Source organism: Chelonia mydas, chromosome 1 (genome assembly GCF_015237465.2).
Source record: "Chelonia mydas isolate rCheMyd1 chromosome 1, rCheMyd1.pri.v2, whole genome shotgun sequence".
NCBI lineage: Eukaryota > Metazoa > Chordata > Testudines > Cheloniidae > Chelonia > Chelonia mydas.
Window position 1 is genome coordinate 34047516 of NC_057849.1, and position 22958 is coordinate 34070473.

Sequence of the window (22958 nt, forward strand, 5' to 3'; positions counted from 1 at the left end):
GTCTTCAGTCTCTGTTGCAAAGACGAATCAGGTTGGCTATAAAAGTAACTGGAAACAAGGATCCAGAGTAGCAGCCGTGTTAGTCTGTATCCGCAAAAAGAAAAGGAGTACTCGTGGCACCTTAGAGACGAACAAATTTATTTGAGCATAAGCTTTCGTGAGCTACAGCTCAATGCATCCAATGAAGTGAGCTGTAGCTCATGAAAGCTTATGCTCAAATAAATTTGTTCGTCTCTAAGGTGCCACAAGTCCTCCTTTTCTTTTTGTGGAAACAAGGAGGAACTAGCCAAGCTATCTTTACTAGGGTTTACACCTCCCTGAAAGATTAAACAGGAATCCTGCATCAGATACTGGAACTGCTAGCCAATTAACAACTGTACCAGTAACTTTCTGCTCTTAGTGTCGTAAGAATTCAGGTGTGTGTGAGAAAGGAAGAACAAACAGCGAGCCCTGAGCAGGTACATGCAGCAACAGAGAGGGAGTTAGTTCTAACTTCAGAAGTTTCAACCCATATCTGTCATTTTTCAGAGAGTTTATTGCTTTGTCAGTGGGATTTCTTCATTGGGAGCTGTTCTTCAAAGGGAGAAGCTGCATTTAACCTTGGTTCACTCAAGTTGGAAAGCACAAAATTAACGTTACAAGAGTTTCCCTGACTATCATCTGTCTAGGAAGGATTTTCCTTCATTAATTGGAATACGTATAGCTACGCATGCTGGTGTTTATAGCAGAGTCCATTCGGAGAAGACCCAAGTTCCAGGAACACTCAGCTGGGTGCAAGGAAGTCTTCTTCTGCAGAGAAAGGGAATGCTATGGAAAAACACCCAGCAGCAGGAGAAATTAGACATCCTAATGATGACCCCAACCGTTCTAACAAATGGGCATACCCACTGATTTCAGTGGGTATAAATCAGGGCAGACGCTGGCCTACTGTGTTTAGTTGTACTCTTTTACAAGTAGCTTAGGGGACCTGACTGCACTAATAAGAAGAGTGTGACACATAAGAGTGTGGTTGAAAGACTGACCTTTATTGCCACTGAGCATCTGGAACACAGTGTGTCCTAGGATATACCCTCTCTCTGGGGCCCTCTCTCCTTCCTGTCTTCTTGCATCCCTTTGTATCTAGTCTGTTTCCTTCTTTCTCTCTCCTGTTTGAAGAGAGCAGTGGCTACTCCCAGAGTGCTGGCCACACGAAGGAGTATCAGACTCCCAGAGGCACAGTTCCTCCCCAAAGTCCTCGTGAAGCAGAGACAGCACCACTCCCTTCTCAGGCCTGCAGTTTGACCCTTATTGTTGAAAAGGACATTGGCAAGAAAGCAAGATCTCTGCGTCTCACTAGTTCATCTCCTCTTGTGAAGTCATAGTCCCCTGAGGAATAAGCAGCAGGAGCGATGAGCACGTACACACTGTAATCATGTTTTCAACCCTTTATAATAAAAGTACAGCACCTCATCCACCTGATTATCTCCTTTAATGCCAATCTCCTTACGGGTTTTGATGGACAGACCTGGGTTCATCTGGATCCCACACCCAGCTCAGCAGGGTGTAACTTCCTAATTTTCTTCCCATATGAATTTATTTGGCAGTGCTGCCAGCCCCCTCACTTCTTGCTGGCAGGGTCACCAGGACAGCTTGGAAAGAAAATTCTAACCACAGGTAAAAAGAAAAGGAGTACATGTGGCACCTTAGAGATTAACAAATTTATTTGAGCATAAGCTTTCATGAGCTACAGCTCACTTCATCGGATGCATTCAGTGGAAAATTCAGGCTGGCTGGGTTCAGGACAGCCCACAAAACTCACAAGTGGGATAAGATCATAAGCCCCTCCACAGATTTAATAGGCAGCAGGTAATAAAATCCCCAAACCCTTACCTCCTGGCACGGTTCAGGGAGTAGGAGGGGTCCCAAACAATTTCCCTGACTAGCTAATTAAAATATGGTGCTCTCACACTCTGTGAATGATCCTCAGATTCAGCGCTGAATCTGGACACCTCAGCAACTGCAGAAGGGCTGATGATCACTGCTGGCAAGCATGCTCTTCAGGCAGGCATCCGGCTGCTCCTGTTCCCAAGATTTCCCATCACCACAACAGGATGCAGGGCTCAAGTTGAAAATAATAATAACTCTACTAAAATCCTAACTTTCATCTCCTACCCTAGAGCTCAGATACAGTCACAGCAGGTGGGCAGCCCTGAGCTAGCAGCAAGAGCAGTACCTGCCACTTGGTAAGTAGTTTCATCAAGGGAGCTGAAAGCTAGTTCAGGGGGCTAACCCAGCCTGAGTGGGTGAGGAGTTTTCCGAACCAAATTCTATAGCCTGGGAAGTTACCTTGAAGAGGGAAAGAAAGGACCAAGCTGAGGGATTTTGCTTCCACGTACCCGAGGCCAGTTCTTAGGGGGAACCCTGCGTACAGGCCAGGGACTCACCAGCTGCCCACACAGCCAGTCTTTCCTTTTCAGTGCCTGGCTCTAGATTCCTCCGAAATAGCTTCTCCACTCTGACAGAGCTCCTGGGGGCGGGCATTTCACTTCCTATTGGTCAGGGTAGCTCTTCTTCTTTTACTTGTCAATCATTGGAATCTACAGCTCCCCCTTTCTCGCAGACACTTCCCCCAGGGGCGGTGGTTATATGGGCCTGTGGTGCCCGGACTCCAGGAATATTCAGGACCCTGGGGTGCAGATCCACCAATTTTCGGAACCAGGTCTCTCTGCCCTGCTGTTCCACTCTGCGCTCCCTGGCCTCACCCCCCCCAACACACTCCAACCCTCTGCCCCACCCTGAGCCCCCTCCTGCACTGTGAACCCCTCATCCCCGGCCCCACCCTGCAGCCCTCAACCCACACCCAACCTTCTGCCCTAGCCCTGAGCCCCTCCCACACCCTAAACCCCTCATCCCCAGCCCCAACCCAGAGCCTGCACCCCCAGCCAGAGCCCTCATCTCACCTCCCCCCCCGCCCCTTGTGCAATATACAAAAGACTCACAAAAGGCATCAACAAAAGTCTCACAAAACTCCAGTTACCGCTAAATAAGTCATGATTTGCTACCATCATCAGTGTGTATATGCCCACATTAACAAGTCCTTACGATGCTAAGGAACGGTTCTACTCTGATCTCAACTCTCTCATCAAGTCAACACCACAAAGTGACAAACTAATCATCATAGGAGATTTCAATGTAAGAGTAAGTAAAGATAAGAAAAACTGGCAAGGTGTCATTCGAAAACATGGCATTGGAAAAATGAATGAAAATGGTCTCCTACTCCTAAGCAAGTGTGCAGAACATAGCCTGACAATTAGAAATACCATCTTCAGACAGGCAGACTAATATAAAACTACATAGATACACCCCAGATCCAAACAATGGCATCTAATAGGTTACATATTGTCTGACAATGTGATATAAGACATGTCAGGATCACGAGAGCCATGTGTGGAGCAGAATGTTGGATGGATCATAGAATGATTAGGTCAATATTGAATCTACATATTATACCCCACACCTGAACTGGCCCAAAACAATCAAGACGTCCCCTGATTTTGCTAAACTAAACCGTGCATCCTATCGAGACAAGCTACAAAGTGCACTAGAAACCAACCTTGGCGATAACCTTGTCTCATGGGAGGAATTCAGAAAGACAGTACAAAAAACTACAACTGATATCCTCAAATGGAAGAAAAGGGCTCACCATGACTGGTTAGACGAAAACAATGAGGAAATCACAGTACTCTTGAAAGAAAAAAATTAGGCTGTCCAAAACTGGCAAATGATATTCAGCCCAACTCAAACAGAGACAGATTCAAACACCTGCAATGCAAGACACAATGAAAACTATGCTTACTAGAAGATAAATGGTGGAAAAATATAACAGAAAACATTCTAATGTATGGGGAAACAAATGAAACAAAGAAGTTCTTTGACTCCTTGAAGCTAGTTTATGGACCTTCAAAGGTGGGCACAGGTTCACTCATGATGGCTGATGGCAGAACAGTCAAAGACAAACATGGCATGGAACAGAGATGGGTTGAACACTTTAGCCAACTACTGAACAGACCATGCTCAATTGAAACAAGTGCTATTAACCAGATACCTCAAAATCTTATTCTACACCACCTTGACTCACCACCCTCACTTGAAGAAACAGAAAAGTCGATCAATATAATGAACTCAGGAAAGGCCTCAGGCAGAGATGGAATACTGGCAGAAATATATAAATCTGCTGATCCAAAGATGGTAACACCATTCCAGAAGATCCTTACTGACATCTGGGACAACATAGAAATGCCACAAGACTTCAAATGCCACAATTATTTCTTTGTTTAAAAATAAAGGCAGCAAAACAGTCTGTGATAACTACTGTGGAATATCTCTTCTATCTGTTGCTGGAAAATCTTTGCTTGTGTCCTCCTCAACCTACTGATGTCATCTGTTTCAGAAGCCAATCTACCTGAGGCTCAATGCAGATTCAGACCTGATCGTAGCACCATAAACATAATTTTTAGTATCAGGCAAATACAAGAAAAATGTATCAAACAAAACATGGATCTGTTCAGCATCTTCATTGATCTGAGAAAAGCATTTGATAGTCAATAGAGAAGGATTATGGATGATCCTCAGCAAACTTGATTGCCAACCAAAACTGGTAAAGATCATTCATTTATTCCATGAGGGAATCCAAGGTCAGGTACTTTTTAATGGAGATCTCACTGACTCCTTTCCCATTTCAAATGGAGTCAAACAAGGCTGTGTCCTTGCCCCTGTACTGTTCAACTTATTCGTCACCCAAGTTCTCAACGATGTTACAAACGGGCTCAACAGAAGCAAATACATCAGATACAGACACGACAGCTCAGACTCCAAACTTATAAGGCTTAAAGCAAAAACAAAAGTAACATAACTACGAATAAGAGAAGCACTCTTTGTGGATGATTGTGTCCTCCTAGCACACACACAGGAAGATCTCTAGTGCATCGTAGTTCACTTTACTGTCACACTCCTGCTTCTGCAGTACCACTATTTCAGCTGCCCTCAGTCTTGATATTTCTTTGTCTTTCTTAATTTTCTCTTCCTTTAACTGCTTTATTTCTGCCTTTACCTCTACGATCTGCTTACAACATTTCAGGAATGCTCCAGGACTGGTACAGCTCCCAGGATTCCAAATCCCATTATCATGCACCTGCATGAAATCTGCCAAAATCTTATCCAAATCTACTTCTAGCTTTTCTTTCTCTCCAGATGTTCCCTGTCCTTCTGACATATCTTTTTACTCAACCAGGCTTTTCAGCCCAAGCCTGTAAATCAACAACAGAATGTGACCAGAAATCAACTCACAGGCTATGGCATGGAGAATTACAGATTGCTACCCTGTTCCACTGCCCCCTTCACCTATTGGAACAAATAAACAAACAAAGAAACAAACCACTTGCATTAATCATTCCCTTCCTTACACTGTTCCTGGCTGGAACAGGGTTCTGGCAGGGGATTGGGGCGTGGGGCGGGCTCAGGTTGCAGGCTCCCATTGGCCAAGAACCATGGCCAATGGGAGCTCCGGGGGTGGCACCTGCGGATGGGGCAGCTCGCAGAGCTGCTTGGCCATGCCTCCGTGTGGGGTGGGCTCAGGAGTGCAGGCTCCAGGCAGCGCTTACTGCAAGCAGCTTCCGGAAGCATGTCCCTGTTCCAGCTCCAAGGCATGGCCAGGTAGCTCTGCACACTGCCCTGTCCGCAGGCACCCCCTCTGCAGTTCCTGTTGGCTGGGAACCGCGGCCAATGGGAGCTGTGGGGCCGGCACCTGCGGATGGGGCAGCGCACAGAGCTGCCTGGCCACACCTCTGTGTACTATTTAGGAGCTGGAGCGGGTTCATGTCAGCTGCTTCCTGGGAGCTGCACGGAGCGGGAAAAGCCCCTGACCCCACTATCCGGCTGGATTGCCAGAGCGGGGCAAACCCCCGATCTCGCTACCCGGTGGGAGCTGAGGACCAGATTAAATGGTCTGACAGGCTGGATGTGGCCCGCGGGCCATAGTTTGCCCACTTCTGCCATAGACAGTCAGTCTTATTGTCCTAATGGGATACTATAAAACATCCCTGTGGATATATTTAATAGGGTTTTTTCCCTTCTCGGGTTTCCCTGTTACCTCAGCTATCCATTTTTGGACGAATGTCTGGTTACACCCCAAGTCTACGAGTGCCAGAGTCTGTTGGCTCTCTGCTTCAACTGGGATTATGAGTTTCTCTGGGCTTTTTCTTCAGGCCCTATTCTCACCAGTCTAGACCTGCCCGAAGTTACACTCCATGTAATTGCAGGCTTGAAATCGGTGCCCCTGTTGTCCACAGGAGTAACAGGTTATTGCGTCTGTCCTTTGTTTTCTAGTGGCTGTGTCACCTTTTTTCTGGGTTTCAGTGGGTCCTTGCTCCTGTGCAAGTATGGGAGGAGGAGCTGGTGAGGTGTGTAAGGGCGTGGGCATGTTGTTGTGGGGAAATTTTACCCATAGACCCTAAGGTGTGCCCCTGTCTCTTATGCTATCCTTTGGCCAGCCAGCTGCCTGAGCTTTCCTGGGGTTTATTCAAGGGGGACCACCACTTTTAGGTCCCTGGCCCATCTCCTTCTGCAGTGTATTTACAGCTGTCATTCTTTCCCTGGCTAGTCCTTGAATGACTTGAATGACCATATAGTCCTCCATACCGGTGCCTAGGACCATGAGTTCCACTAGCTGGGGTTCCATTTGGGTCTCTAGTTATAATCAATGCCAGCAGAAATTCTTAAGCCTTTGAGTGATTGTCTGAGGTCACACATGGGGAGGGGGGTTAGCGCTCATGGAGAAAAAGCTGGCAGTAGGCTTCTTTGTCTAGGCCTAGTCTGTCTACTATGGCTGCCTTCACCTGCTCATAGTCTTGGGCTGCCATATTTTCAAATGCCCAATATGCAGCTTGAGATTCCCTGATGAGAAATGGGGTGAAGCAGATCACCCGCTGAGCGTGGGAACAGTGCAAAGCTGTGGCTACCCTCTCAAAGGTTATCAGGAGCGATTCTGTGTCATCGTCTGTTGTCATCTTAGGGACTGTCAGGCTGGGGCATTTCCCTGATTTAAGGGTGATGCATTTCCCAAAAGGGGCAGGACTCTGAGGGGTAACAGCTGGTACTAGTTCTGCCATCCATTTTAACATGTGTTGCTGATGGGCTGCCATCTGTTCGAATAGCTGTTGTTGCCTCTGTTGTTGGGTTTATGAGTCTGCCAGCCATTGCAGGAGTTGATTCACCTCCATAGTCTCTGGCATATACAGGAGAATAAAGAAAGAAGAAAAAAAATTATTAGGTTTTTGTTGTTTCCCTTCTCTTCAGGGACAGTTTGATGCACAACCGCACTTCTGGTACCAGGTTGTCACCGGTCCTTGATGTGATCTTTCAGGTGTCTCTACTGCCTCCTGACTGGCTTTCTTTGGCTAGTCCCTGTTCAGCACAGTTTTTGGTCTCTAATTAGACCTACTGGTCTGCTTCAGTCCCTTTGGGCCATATTTCTGGAGGCAGCCTGGTGCAGGTGTATTGGTTGCCCCTTTGCTGTCCCAGGCCTTTCTGCCCTCTCCTTTCTCTAAGCTTTCTCCTTTTATAGCAGGCCTTGTTTTCCATATTGGTTAAAGCTGAGGGTGCCTGCCTCCATGACTGGCAGTTGCGGCAGCTTCATGGAGGTGTGGTCAGGCTGCTTGCCTGTAAGCAGGAGAGGCTCCCCTCCCACTTCTGCCTGGCTCAGTATGTGGTTTGTAGATCCCATTACACAATCACACCAAGACCCAGGAACCAAGGTAAACTCCTTGGCAAAAACAAAAGAAAATCAGAAAACATATCAGCAGAATTGCCTAGGGTAGGTTCTTTACATTTGCCAGTGGTTCTTTAAAGGTGCTTGTAACAGGTTGTGCTCACCACCGCAGTGCCTCCTGTTGGTTGCTCTGGGAATTAGCTCTGTCCAACTCTGGAGCGCTCTCTACAGGTGGTAACTCACCCGTTGTCTGCTCTGCTGTTTCCTCTGTCTGTGGGGGCCCATGTCGCTCCTGGACCTCCGGCTGTGCCCCAACTCCATCATCTCCACCACTTCTGTGGGAACCAGCAGTCCTTCACCCAGCTTCTCGCCACAGTGGCGAGCTAGAGCCGGTAGTCCAGCCCCTCGCTCAGGGCTAGCTGCTGTCCTTTGGCTCAAGCCTGCACTCAGGTGGAGCTGCAAATAGTCAATTAGGCTAGGCTCTGGTTCAGAGCGGGACAGTAAGCAAAGTCTCTCAGCTCTGCCTGTATACTCAGGTGGGGCTGCAAATAATTAACAAGCCCAGGCTCTGGTTCAAAGCTGGGTGGAAAACAAAGTCCCTCAGCTTGGGCCTGTACCCAAAGTCAGTTACCTCAGGCTTTCCTATAGCTAGCCTGAGGGAGGGGGAGACTGCCACCCACCGCTTGGGTGGCAGGGGGGACGCAGGCCCTCCCACTCCACTGCATCCTGGCGAAGGGCCCTAAGGGTGGCGGAGGGGTCCGCCACTGCGTCAGCGGGGATCCAAGCCGCAACACACCGACTCACCCTCTGCCAGCGTTGCAGCCAGACAGGGGTCTACTACCCCTGGGCCACTTCCGCACTCCCCCTCCAAGGGTACCTACTAGTCCAGTGAAGTAAGGTGATCTGGCTTCTGGGGAGCGTGGGGTGGAGATAGGGGTAGGGCTCTGCCCACGAGGGGGTGGAGCTACCCTCTTTCTCTGTCTGGGGAGGACCAGTCCACCTCACTACAGTGCTTTATGGTACTCTTTCATCTTTCATGTTTAGTATATTATTGTAAAAGATGCTAACAACTTGCCCACTGGGTTCATTGGCCTATAAGCACCCAGGATGAAAATTCTGTGTAGAAGTAGTTAAAGATACCATACAGTAATTGCACTCAGTGAGTCATTAAGGCTATTGTGCAGGTTAAAGGATTTTTCTTGTCTGGGCCGTTAGACGTTCTGCCACTATCGTGTCTCAAAGCAGATGCACACAAGCAGTGTTAGATGCCCAAGCTCACCTTCCAGGCCATGACCAACCTTTGACTAGTGGCTTCCCAGGCGGAAAGTGCAGGGACTGAGGGAGGAAAAGAGGTACAGTCTGTTAAGCGGTTAAACTTTTGCGAGGCCCTGGAGAGAGATGGAGGTACAGGACAGCTGCTTCTGAGGACAGGGCAGAGGTGCCTGGCTGGAGGCTTCTGCAGGAGGGAAGAGTGTGTTTGAGGTGTGTAACCACCTCTGCCCAAGGAAGCAGGGCTTGTGTGTATTCTGCAAATTAACAAGTTACATTGAGAAAATCCCCTGACCATCACTGATACTGCTCCAAATGGGAAACTGGCCTGTAAGGCCCTGAATCATGCTAGCACTCAGCCATAGGGCAACAATACATTAAGGGGGTAGTTCACTTGAAAAGAAACCAGCTCACCCAACTTCTGCTTGCCCTCTATGCATACACAATAACCAAACTCAAGAGTAGGCACTCATCAGCTGAATGGTTCTGAATGTCATCAGAGTTAATCTTCCCCAAAGCTGTACTTCTGTAATCAGTCAGTTCATAATGCTGCAGTAAATGTGTAAGGCTATTTCTAAAGAAAGGTTTAATCTTTGCTTTCAGCATGACTTGACTTAAATATTCCTTATGAGGGAGACCAGCCAGGCTCATACCAAACAAATTCTATCAGTCAATGCACTTGTTATCATTTAGATTGCCAATCAGACAAAGAAGCTTCGTGGGATACTGGTGTCTGATATTGTCAGAATCACTGGGTGGCCAGCTGAGGAAGGAGCAGATGCAGGGACTGGCTAGTGTAGAAACAGGCCCGGACGGGAGCAGGTGCAAACTGTCAGAACTACTCGGCAAAGGAAGTGTTCTCAGGCAGGTGGTGACATTGAGCAGACAAGAGAGACTGTGTCCCTTAGGAGCCTATATACCTGCCTTGAGATCACTTGAGTGGGCCCTTGCCTATGTATTTCCTGAACCCTGCTTGAATAGTGTGGGACCTATCACAAGACTTGTAGGAATAAGTAATTGCCTCTGATGGTTCATCCCACTCTCTGGCTCGGGATGACTCTTCAGGATTAAGCAGGCTCAGCAGTAACTCAGGGATGACTCACCACAATCATGCATAGGAGTGATTATCATTCAACGGGTGATAGGAGGAGTCGCTATCCGTTCTAGTTTTATCTCTGCAGGCTCTGGCTAGTCCCCAAGTAGGTGTGTTAACACCTTGGGGCTATTCAGTGTCTAGTGTATACAGGTGGGTAGTTGGTGGGGGAAGAGGTACAGGATATTAGGAGGTGATACTATGGTGGGATTCTGGAGAGGAGGAAGTCCCATGACTCCCCCTTGCCAGAAATCCTCATCTCTTTGCCTCTGAGGTGACCTGTATCCAGTTCCCAACTTCTCCCTAAGGCTAGGGACCAGCAGAGGAAAGCGAGCAACATTGGGAGCCAAGGTCGAGAAGAACAGCCATACAGAAGAGTGGGGAAGAGATGAGAGAGCCACTTGCTCTCTCTAACTACGCAGTGGCGTGGGTACTTTCAGAACTCAGCTGGGTGGCTAGGGAGCTGGGAAATACCATATTTGATTTCAGGTGGGTTCCCAGTATGAGGTTTGGTGGCCAATTTAGAAAATGCCAATAAATCAAGTGACCTTCAACCATTTTTAATATTCATATAAATTCTTGAAAGTCTTTGCAGTGAGCCAAGAAGGCCAAAGCCTTAGCTGGTGTGAATCATTATAGCACCATTGAAGTTAGTAGAGATGTCGCAATTTACAGCAGCTGAGGATCTGTTCCAAATGTGCTTTATCCAACTTTGACAAAATACAAATTCCAAGCAAAACATATTGTCACCATATAGAAAAATGTCAGACTACGTCCAGCAGAAACCTACATTAATTGTACTATCTTTGCCAGATCATCCAGTCAGAGCCATGAGTCCAGATCCTCAAATCACCATTGCTACATCAACTTCATTGACTTAAAGCTGATCAGCAACTTTTTGTGCTTTTATGATGGGAGAGCCAAGTAACTTGCTGGAATTCTGCTCCAGTGTTTCCAAAGGGATATAGGTTATCTTGTTACCTCTCCTTGTCTCTTATGTGCCTGTGCGGTATCTCAAACACTGAAATATTGATCCTCCTAGAAGGTGGAAAAGAAATGATTTTCAGAAAGCCTTTGACATGGTCCCTCACCAAAGGTTCTTAAGTAAAGTAGCTGACATGGAATAAGACGGAAGGTCCTCTCATGGATTGGTAACTTGTTAAAAGATAGGAAACAAAGGTAGGAATAAATGGTCAGTTTTCTGAATGGAGAGAGGTAAATAGTAGTGTCCTCCAGGGGTCTGTACTGGGACCAGTCCTATTCAACATATTCATAAATGATCTGGAAAAGGGGTAAACAGTGAGGTGGCAAAATTTGCAGATCATACAAAAGTACTCAAGATAGTTAAGTCCCAAGAAGACTGCAAAGAACTACAAAAGGATCTCACAAAACTGGGTGACTGGGCAACAAAATGGCAGATGAAATTCAATGTTGATAAATGCAAAGTAACGCACATTGGAAAACATAATCCCAACTATACATATAAAATGATGGGGTCTAGATTAGCTGTTACCACTTAAGAGAGAGATCTTGGAGTCATTGTGGATAGTTCTCTGAAAACCTCCCCTCAATGTGCAGCAACAGTCAAAAAAGCTAACAGAATGTTGGGAATCATTAAGAAAGGGATAGATAATAAAACAGAAAATGTCATATTCCCTCTATATAAATCCATAGTATGCCCACATCTTGAATACTGCATGCAGTTGTAGTCGCCCCATCTCAAAAAATATATATTGGAACTGGAAAAGGTTCAGAAAAGGGCAACAAAAATTATTAGGGGTATGGAATGGCTGTCGTATGAGGAGAGATTATTGAGACTAGGACTTTTCATCTTGGAAAAGAGACAATTAAGGGGGGATATGATGGAGGTCTATAAAATCATGAGTGGTGTGGAGAAAGTAAATTAGGAAGTGTTATTTTTTCCTCATAACAGAAGAACTAGGTGTCACCAAATGAAATTAATAGGCAGAAGGTTTAAAACAAACAAAAGGAACTGTTTTTTCACACAACAATAGTCAGTCTGTGGAACTCTTTGCCAGAGGATGTTGTGAAGGCCAAGACTATAATAAGGTTCAAAAAAGAACTTGATAAGTTCATGGAGGATAGGTCCATCAATGGCTATTAGCCAGGATGGCAGGGATGGTGTCCCTAGCCTCTGTTTGCCAGAAGCTGGGAATGGGCAACAGGGGATGGATCACTTGATGATTGCCTGCTCTGTTCATTCCCTCTGGGACACCTGTCATTTTCCACTGTTGGAAGACAGGGTACTGGGCAAGATGGACCTTTGGTCTGACCCACTATGGCCTTTCTTATGTTTAATAAATGATTGATTTGACTCACAGGTTACATTGCTTTACTTTCTCAAGTAATCAATACAAAGTCAGTGACATTTTCAGTAAGATAAGGTGAGATTCACGTGCCTCCATATTACTGCTACTTCTGGCTTGGAATTGTTAAAGCGAGGTAGCAGTTACGTGTGGAGAATGAAGTGTCTTTTTTATCTTGGCAGATGTAATCCTATTTACATAAAGGAATAGCTTGTACATCCTAACTGCTTCTCGGGGTTGCCTGGGGCAGTGAGGACATCTCTCTAGGAAATAATGCGAACAATGGTATTTTGACCACACTTCTTCATGGCTCCTGGAACCACAAGAAAAAGACCAGAGGATTCAAAGCTGGCCACTTTCCATGTGTTTGTCTGCCCCTAAGAATGTACTGATGAGATTTGAAACTCTTGTACTACCACGGGCCAATCTGATTGACCCTCTTATGTGTCTGAAGTGCCAAAGAAATTAATCCCAGTGTAGCACATTTTAAATATAACTTGCTCTACCTGTTTAGAAAGTCAAATACTTTTAAAATTTCGCTCTCTCTCTCTCTCTTTTTTTTTTTTTTTTGGTCAGGGCTCAACAACTGTATTTGATGGAACTGAAAAGATCTGAGCCTTTGAAACTGAAAAGGATCTAAAAATGCACTGGATTGAAGTTTTGAAGTTAAATAAAAAACAAGTGACAACTGAAAGCCAAGAAACCATGAACAGCGGAAAGACAAGAAGGGTCTGAATAATATGCAGAAAGCTAAAATGGAAGGAAAACAAAATGAAGGAAAGAGTTTCACAGTCCAATTACATGTTGTGTGAAAAAGTAGTTCCTTTATCAGTTTTGAATTTGCCACCTTTCAACTTTGTTAAATGTCCCCTTGTTCTCGTGTTATGAGACAGGGAGAACAGAAGCTCCTGACTTCTTTATATAGTGTTGTAGCCATGTTGATTCCAGGATATGAGAGAAGACAAGGTAGGAGAGATAAAAAAATGTATTGGATCAACTTCTGTTGGTGAAATTGACAAACTTTTGAGCTTCACAGAGCTCTTCCTCAGGTTTGGAAGAGATAATCAGAGTGTCTAAGCTAAACACAAGTTGGGACAGATTGATAAGCGTAAGGCATTCACATATACTATAGGAAACCACTTAAAATGAAGTGGGCAATTAAGAATTAAGTGTGTTACAAATTGTTATAACCAATGTCTCTGTTTAGTATATGATTTTTAGTGTCCAGCAGACTTATGTATTTAATGACAAGTTTCAGCGTAGCAGCCGTGTTAGTCTGTATCCGCAAAAAGAAAAGGAGTACTTGTGGCACCTTAGAGACTAGCAAATTTATTTGAGCATAAGCTTTCGTGAGCTACAGCTCACTTCATCGGATGCATTCAGTGGAAAATACAGTGGGGAGATTTATATACACAGAGAACATGAAGCAGTGGGTGTTACCATACCCGCTGTAAGGCTAGTGGGCAGGTAAGGTGAGCTATTACCAGCAGGAGAGCGGGGTGGGTGGGAAACCTTTTGTAGTGATAATCAAGGTGGGCCATTTCCAGCAGTTGACAAGAATGTCTGAGGAACAATGTGTGTGTGTGGGGGGGTGAATAAACATGGGGAAATAGTTTTACTTTGTGTAATGACCCATCCACTCCCAGACTTTATTCAAGCCTAAGTTAATTGTATCCAGTTTGCAAATTAATTCCAATTCAGCAGTCTCTCATTGGAATCTGCACATCTACCAATGTGATATATGCCATCATGTGCCAGCAATGCCCCTCTGCCATGTACATTGGCCAAACTGGACAGTCTCTACGTAAAAGAATAAATGGACACAAATCAGATGTCAAGAATTATAACGTTCAAAAACCAGTCGGAGAACACTTCAGTCTCTTTGGTCACTCGATTACAGACCTAAAAGTGGCAATTCTTCAATAAAAAAACTTCAGAAACAGACGCCAAGGAGAGACTGCTGAATTGGAATTAATTTGCAAACTGGATACAATTAACTTAGGCTTGAATAAAGATTGGGAGTGGATGGATCATTACACAAAGTAAAACTATTTCCCCATGTTTATGCCCCCCACACCCACACTGTTCCTCAGACGTTCTTGTCAACTGCTGGAAATGGCCCTCCTTGATTATCACTACAGAAGATTTTTTCCCCCCCACCCCGCTCTCCTGCTGGTAATAGCTCACCTTACCTTGTTACTCTTGTTACAGTGTGTATGGTAACACCCATTGTTTCATGTTCTCTGTGTATATAAATCTCCCCACTGTATTTTCCACTTCATGCATCCGATGAAGTGAGCTGTAGCTCACGAAAGCCTATGCTCAAATAAATTTGTTAGTCTCTAAGGTGCCACAAGTCCCCATTTTCTTTTTATGTATTTAAGTTTCCAGGCTTGTTTTTTTAAGGTGGTTTTTTTAGTTTCCTTTGATGACAAAGACTGAGAGGTCAGATATGGAGTTATGGCTTTGTGAAAAGTGTTCACCCGCAAGTCATAGGGTGGTTCTGTCTTTTGTTATTTTTCTGTGTGAGTTCATTTGATAGTGTAGTGACTGTCTGGTTTCACCCCCATAGTTGTTATTGGGTTATTTGATGTACTGGATGAGGTACACCACATGTTGTAATAGGCATGTATAGGATCCATGAATCTTGAAAGATGTGAAGTTTCTGGAGGAAGTCGGTAGTGTCTTGGAGGAAGCTGGCCCTTTGTGTATTGAGCGGTTTCAAGATGGTTTCTATGATTCCTAATATTCTTTCAGTAAGAGTGCCATGGCCAGAATGATGGGTCTGCCTGGGTTCCCTTGGTTTTTCATCAGAGAATGCCGGTTTGTCAAAACCAAAACTGTTCTTGGAAAAGGGTCAGTTTTGATTAATCTCCTGAAATAATTTTGAAAAATGTTTCAAAGTTGTCCCATTTTGCATTTTGACATTTTCAAATGAAAAATTTTTTTTCAGTTTGAAATACTTTTGTGTTTAGAAATTTTAGTTAATTTATATTTTTAAAGGTTAAAAGAATTTAAAAGATTTAAATCCAAACAAATGTTTCAAATTATTGAAAGGAAACATTTTGACTGACCTAATCCAAAATTTATTCCAGATTTGTCTCATCTCATCTCAAAGTGTAACTGTAATATGCAGGGCAGCAACTTGGGTGTCTGCTCATACTTTTGCAGAACACTATTACGCAATTACATCAGACTCAGCTTCTGATGCCAACTTCAGCTCCATCGTAAAGTCATCAGTAATAGTTTGGCTCCAAAGTACCAGCCCTTCATCAGGGATACTGCTGTGGACTCACCTACACTGGAGCACCCATAGGGACACACCTTGAGGAAGAAGAGGGAGTTACTCATTTTGTCAGTAACAATGGTTCTTAGAGATGTGTGTCCCTATGGTTGCTCCATGACCCACCCTTGTCTCCTCTACTTCAGAGTTCTCAATACAGGACTCTGTGTAGAGAAGGAACTGAGGGCGGTTTGTCTGTGCAATGCTAGATATCCTTGAGGCAAAGGGAGAGCGCATGTGCGGGCCGAACGGACAACGCTATCTAAAATCTCCTATCAGAGATGCAGGGACGCAGACACACCTACAGTGGAGCCCTCATAGGGACACACATCTCAAAGAACCATCATTACTGCACAAGGTGAGTAACTTCCTCTTTGCACCCGCAGCATGCACATGGGGGGACGGGGCACACTGATGTGCACTGCTATTCATACCTCTGTAGTATGAACTGCAGGGCAGAGTAGACATAGTCTTAAATTGTACTATAAAACTGCAATGGAATTAGTTAGTTTTGTATCCAAAGCCATGATTCTCTCCCCCAAGTTGCATGGATGCAACTCCAGTTGACTCCAGTGGACACACAAAGGGGAGAATTAGGCCAGCAGAGTCTATGCGTATGGAGTATATGTGGCATAACCTTTCCTCCAAAGTGTAACTGTAATTTTAGGCATCCCTTATATAAATTGTTTTTCTGATTAAATGATTCCACAAATTATGGCATTTGAAATTCTTTATGAAGATGATACTAGGATGCATAGTGCAAGACATTCAAACTATCCTACAATGTGAAGCATGAAACCTCAACCCAGATGAACTACCTTTTGGGGTCAAAGTAAAATGACAATGTAGCCCCTGTTTTTATTAGTGTACTTGCCATCATTTTTCATCACACAATCATTCCTTACAAATTACCACAGGCCTCTGGCTGTCTTAATGGAAAATTTGCTAAAACCAAAATTACTATAAAATAAGGCACAATGAATACTGAAAGAAATCCAAAAGCCAGATAGTACAATGACTGCATTCTACCCCATAATATACAATAATCAAACCTCCAACCACAAACACGAATATATATCCTTGGGAGATGAACAGATGGAATTTTAGACTCTGACAGTTATGGGATGGAACTCCCCATATCAGCATAAATTCCACTGATTTAGGCATTTTGAAAATCTGATCATGTGCTTTTAGGGTCAAGTTTTCACACAAGCTCAGCACACAACAACTCTCTGTAGTGAGGCCGAGTGGCCTCCCTCCCAGCAGGAGATCGAGGGACCATTACACTCCCCTTGGAGGGTGGAGCCTAGATCACCCCGCCCCCTCACCGGAAGTACCGGGGTGTGGCTGGAAGTATAAAAGGCAGGCCCTGCAGCACAGTTGGGGCACAGCCTGTGGAGGAGAAGGACGCTCCACCTGTTCTGCAGCATCACAGAGAGGAACCTACGCCTGGCTGTTTCTGATCCGCAGATGCCAACGAGGACTGGCCTGGAGTGCCTGCCACTGTGTATCCCAAGGAGCCGGAAGAGGCCTTTTGGCCACAGGTACCAAACCCTGGGGAGGCAGGAAGTGGCCAGAGACAGCCACGGAGCAGCCGGCTGCAGAGCCAGGGGTGGCTCAGTCGGCATGTTGCGGCTGGATCCCTGCGGATGCAGGGGCAGCCAATCCTGGCACTGCCAGGGCCCTGGGCTGGGACAGGGTGGACTAGGGTGGGCCCATGTCCCCCTGCCACCTCACCCCACTCCCTACACTGTGCAGGGAAGCTCCAGCTCTGAAGAAGGAGCCTCCATTACCAGCTCCCTTATAGACTGTTGCTTTGCTGGCTGCCTGAGTCCCGCCCAAGCTAAAGCCAGCCTTAAGACTGTTTATTTGCTGGCAGCCTGAGCCTCCTTAAACCCAGGCCCAGCCCACTGATAGACTGTTGCTGGGTGCCTGAGCCTCCTCAAGCCCACGCCCCCAGCTCAGGTATAGACTCTGTTTAAGGGCCGGCAGATTGAACCACCCAAACCCAGGCTAAAGCCTGACTGTGACTGTTGGTTGCCCAGCCCTATTGTGGGCTCTTGACTGCCTGCACATTCTGGTTCTGGCCAGATGGGACCAGACTGAGTGGCCTCCCTTCCTATGGGAGAGAGAGGGACCATTACACTCTCACTTTGGTTATGTATTGTCTTCGCTACAGAGTTCTCAGTCTCTTACCCAAATATTGTCCCATAAGCCCCTTCCCCTCCACATACAAAAAATTTTCACCTGAGTTTAGTGGTGCTTTAAACCTGGGCTAGCTGGCACGGCTGAGGGTATGGCTTAGAACCCAGGCCCAGGTTCTGCTTTCATACGTGTTGTGCAGTGAAGACACAGGCTAAGTCACTCGAGTGCTGATATTCCTCCAATACCTTCCCACAATTCCCCTTGTGTGCACAGAAAGTTCTTCCACAGATCAATGGGAAAGTATTATAGAGCTGCTCAGCTTGTTACAGGACAAAGAATGTGGGATTTTCCCCAGAAATCTTAGCACACACATCGGTAGTGCAGCAAAGGTGAGGGCACAGTTTAAAAAGGCAGGGCTTTGCAGTGTGGCTGCTCACACCCCGGGTAGGCTAATCTGGGTACTTAGTTTGGTGCCAATCAGCTGAGTTAACTCTGCAGCGAAGACATTCCCCTATGTGCATTGGTTTTTTAACACCCAGCAGCTCCTGTTGATTGTTTCTGTGGTTAAAGTTATGCTGTCAGTCTTCTCTCTGAAAGCTTCTTACCTACGGTTGTTACCAGTAACACCCAAGGACACGCTAATTGAGAGAGATTAGAGAGAGAGATTTTCCTCTTTTTTTTCCTTCTGTTTGTTTCTTTTCTACCTTTGATAGTGTAGTGACAGCACTTTGAGTCAGTCACTTTCAGTCTGTAAGTTAGTTTCTTCTGATATTTGCTTGGGCATTTTATAGAGCAACACAAGAGAGAGAACATTTAGGCTAAAATTTTCAAAAGTGACCAGGGATTATGGTTGCCCAAATTGAGACACTTTGAAGGGCACCAATTATCAGAGAGAGTGCCTGGCATTTTCTGAAAAACAGGCTCTTTTAAAGCATGTCAGTTTAGGCACCCAAAATTACTGTCACTTGTGAAAATTGTGGCCTTGAAAATACCACAAAAAAAGAGGTTGTAAACCCACAAAATATGGCAGAGTGACTTGGAATAAGCAAGAAGTACCTGAAGCTATTTTCAAATCATTTTTTAAAAAATCAACTAAATTTCTTGTTGACAGTACCTCTTTAAATAAGTATATTAGGAATGCACAATCAGGGTATTATCAGGCACAAGAGCTGATGGAAAAGTGTGTCAGCACAGCTCAAATTCATAATGTATCTCCGGGAATGCTTGATAATTAAAAAATGCATCTTAAAATGGAAAAGTAGTATTTACATTTAAAATTGATTTGTTGGGAATGTTAGATTTTGTTCAACTATTGCAGATTGGAGCCTGAATTATCTCAAAGCATATGGTGTTTTCAGCTTCCCCCTTCTTTCTTCTTTTAGTCTCTCTGAAGTTCATGGACTTTACAGTTAAACCAAGTTGAGTCTTAAGTGCAAATGGGTCAAATTTTGGCTGCTAGGTAGAGCAGAACATGAACATTTTGATCTCAAACCAGGCAAAATTCAGTGGTTTCAGATGATATTTAATCTGATTTTTCAGGCTCATTTGAAGTCAAAATTTAGAAGATATTAACTATAAAGAAAGAAAGGTTTCAACCCCAAATCATATATTTCTCATAGCTCTGCTTAGGACTTTTAGCCCTGGCATTATGCCACCCTTAGTCTTAAACAGGAATGTCCCTGTGAATCAATGTTGTGGTAGCTGTGTCGGCCCCAGGGTATTAGATTAGGTGGGTGAGGTAATATCTTTTACTGGACCAACTTCTGTTGGAGAGAGAGGCAAGTTTTTGAGCTACGCAGAGAAGAAGAGCTGTGTGCAAGCTTGAAAGCCAGGCTCTCTCACCAGAAGAAGTTGGTCCAATAAAAGATATTACCTCAGCCACCTTGTCTCTCCTGTAAATCGGGGCAGTTAAGGATGATCTTGGGCAATAGACTTTCCAAAGCATTGTGTGATGTCAATCCTGGAGAGCATTCTGCTTTCAAACCACTAGAGTGTCCCTCTAATAACAAGTGTTGAGGATGTAAGGAGAGAGTAAACTACTGCCTTTTCAATATTGTTAATATACAGCATGTTGCATGATTAGAAGACACCAAAAACACTGATAACAACCCTCAGCTGTAAATACTGACTGGAGTCCTGAGTAGCTTGTAAAGGATATCTGCCAAGAGGGAATCCTATGGATGGTAAGAGCTACCTTATCTACTGCCATGAAAACTGCTACAGAGGAATTCAGAGGAGAGGTACAAACTGAAAGGTGTACAATGAAACATTTTAAATGTGTCTGGTAAAACCTAATACACCCCATTTCCCTCTTGTTTCTACATGCCTGGATGTATCATGCTGTGAAGATGACTTGCCTTAACAAGCTGCTCTATTGTGATGTTTTATATTGCATTGGGTTGCATTTTGTGCTCTGTTTAACACAACTAAAATAATAGAGGATTTTCTTACACAAATAATTGAATAAAATAGCATTTATGTAAAGAAAATATCCCTTGTAGAATTATAGATTAGAAGTCTGTGTATGGTAATGACACAATGTATTACCATAATTATTATAAAACAATACACAATGGCATGTTAAAGCTACTGTAAAAGTGTATGATGACCCCCTAAGAGTAGAGGGGCCAGAAGATACCACTCCAGGAAGCTGGAATGAACAAAGGACCAAGAAATGGCCTGATAGCGGAAGAGAAGAAGCAGTCCCAGGGAATTAGTAGTTGAATGAGGGGGGGAACCCCAGGGCACTGCCTCTTTAAGGGGGAACCAGGAGCCCTGTAATGTTGGGTGGGGCAGGTATTCCTGTTAGTCGGGTGGAGCTCTCCAAAGGAAGACAGTGTAGGCACAGCCTTCTCCCTCAGAAGAGGGGAGATGCTGGTTGAAGAAGAAAGTTAGAGTCAGAAGAACTGGAACAGCGCGGTACCTGGGACAAAAATATGCATGAGCAAAATGCCATACAAATGTGCTTGGAGGATAAATGTTTTTATCTTGTTAAGGAAAATGCATTAATGCAAATGTGAATACAAAAGGTTATAAACATTAAGAGTAATTCCATTTCAAAGCTACTTAGAGACAGAAAATATTACATAGCTGTTATAACACTGTAAATTATGTCTGATTTGAACTTCATTTTAAACTGCATAGTGAACGAATTTCCAGCTAAATACAAAAGCTTAAAAGAGAATTCCGCACACAGGAGACAGCAGGCTGACAATATATGATCTCACTGAAGCTTGAGTGTGCATAGACCAGCACAGTTAATCAAAAACTCCACTCATCTGCCAGCTCTTTATGCATTCATCAAAGCTCAGCAGAGAGTTATCAGCATAGAAGATTCATTCATCAAGGCTTCAGCTCAGGCTTTCTTGACATTCCAAGCAGATTAATGTGTGACAGATTTCTGTAGCCCAGTAAGCATACCAAAGTGAATCTACAATGGAGATGACAAGAAAATTCTTGGCATCTGGTGTCATGTCCACTTGTATAATCAAAGCCAACAAGGCTTCCATAAAGGTTATGGAAGTCAGACAGTTTTAGGAGAAATGTTTTGATTTAGAACATGACAGAACAAGTCCTCAATGAAACACACAGGACATTACCTAGCAATCCTCTTAGATACAAAAATAAAATAAAATAACATGAAATGTAAATTGCCTTAAAAACAATCACACATTGCTAGTGCAAATGGACAAAGGTGAGAACTTGTTCACAAATGGCTCTCTAAAACATTCTCTCCATCCCATCAAGGTAGCCTGAAATGAGTCACTAAATATATATCCCAGGTCTATGAAAGAATTAACACAATCATTAAAGAGCCCTTGTTCTTCACATAAAACAGAATCTATTAAGTTGTGGTGAGCAACCTGCGGCTTGTGGGCTGCATGCGGCTCGTCAGGGTAATCCACTGGCAGGCCACGAGACAGTGTTTACATTGACCGTCCACAGGCAGGTCCACCTACAGCTCCCAGTGACTGTGGTTTGCCGTTCCTGGCCAATGGGAGCTGTGGGAAGTGGCGTAGGCCAGAGGTTGCCCACCACTGCTATGAAGTATGAAGGTATGCAAATCCGGAAGCCAGTGCCTTCAGCAGTAAAGGGCCTAGTGGACTCATGATCAGGCACACTGGCTAGGCACAAGGCCAGTTGTTCTTTGCGGCTGGCAGGCCCTGTGGGGTTGGAGTATGAGAAAGGGTTCTTCTCCCTCCCCATTCTTAATTGTCAGCTGTCAGAAAAGGGGGATACATTTCCTTCCTCCTCCAGCAATGCCGTTAAAATCCACATCCCATTTGTTTAGCTCCTCTGTGCATGAACCGAGGGTCTATGTCTGTAAAGGGCCTAGCACATTTTTAGGACTCTATATAATTCATAGAATCATGGAATTGTGGGACTGGAAGGGACCTCAAGAGGTCATCTAGTCCAGTCCCCTGCACTCAAGCCAGGACTAAGTACTATCTAGAAAACCATCCCTCACAGATGTTTGTCTAACCTTCTCTTAAAAATCTCCAATGATGGAGATTCCACAACCTCCCTAGGCAATTTATTCCAGTGCTTAACTACCCTGACAGGAAGATTTTCCTAATGTCCAAGCTAAACCACCCTTTCTGCAATTTAAGTCTATTGCTTCTTGTCCTATCCAAAGAGGTTAAGGAGAACAATTTTTCTTCTTCCTTCTTGTAACACGCTTTTACGTACTTGAAAACTGTTACCATGTCTCCTCTCCGTCTTCTCTTCTACAGACTAAACAACCCCATTTTTTCAGTCTTCCCTCACAAGTCATGTTTTCTACACTTTTAATCATTTTGTTGCTCTTCTTTGTACTTTCTCCAATTTGTCCACATCCTTCCTGAAATGTGGTACCCAGAACTGGACAGAATACTTCAGCTGAGGCCTAATCAGCACGGAGTAAAGTGGAAGAATTACTTCTCATGTCTTGCTTACAACACTCCTGCTAATATATCTAAGAATGATGTTTGTTTCTGTTTTTTTTTTAACAGTGTTACACTGTTGACTCTCATTTAGCTTGTGATCCACTATGCTCACTTTCCACAGTATTCCTTCCTAGGCAGTCATTTTCCATTTTCTATGTGTGCAACTGATTGT